The sequence below is a fragment of the Onychostruthus taczanowskii genome, unplaced genomic scaffold (genome assembly GCF_017590055.1).
Source record: "Onychostruthus taczanowskii isolate IOZ18803 unplaced genomic scaffold, ASM1759005v1 scaffold25, whole genome shotgun sequence".
Lineage (NCBI taxonomy): Eukaryota > Metazoa > Chordata > Aves > Passeriformes > Passeridae > Onychostruthus > Onychostruthus taczanowskii.
Genome location: NW_024499796.1, coordinates 7835067 through 7835530, shown reverse-complemented (window position 1 = coordinate 7835530; position 464 = coordinate 7835067).

The following is a 464-nucleotide window of genomic DNA, read 5'->3' as shown; positions in this document are numbered from 1 at the left end:
CATGAGCTCAGCTGTGGAATGGGAAGCCCCAAGGGCTGTCCCTGTCCCAGGCAGAGCTGGATGTCCCCGAGCAGGGAGCCAGGTCCTGGACACACTGCCATGACCTTGGTGCTCCAGCCCAGCCAGCACCACTCATCCCCAGAGCTGCTGAAACATTCCCTTCCCAGCTAAGATCAAACCATTTATTTTTCACAACTTGAAGGAGGGGTGAAGGGGAGAGGGAGGGGAACCCAATTCCTTTAACATTCGAAATGTTAAACTGTTCATGGAGTTCTTTGATCTTTTGAGGTTTTGCTGCAAAGGGAACACCCTTTCCCCATTGGTTTACTGAGTCACGCTTATTACTTCAATGCAGAAATATCCTTTATGTCAAGTGTATAAATATCCAGCTCTAAGCTTCAGAAGCCTTTTCCTTTTTTCTTTTTTTTTTCTGTCTGCCTTTTTTTTTTTTTTTTTTTTTTCTG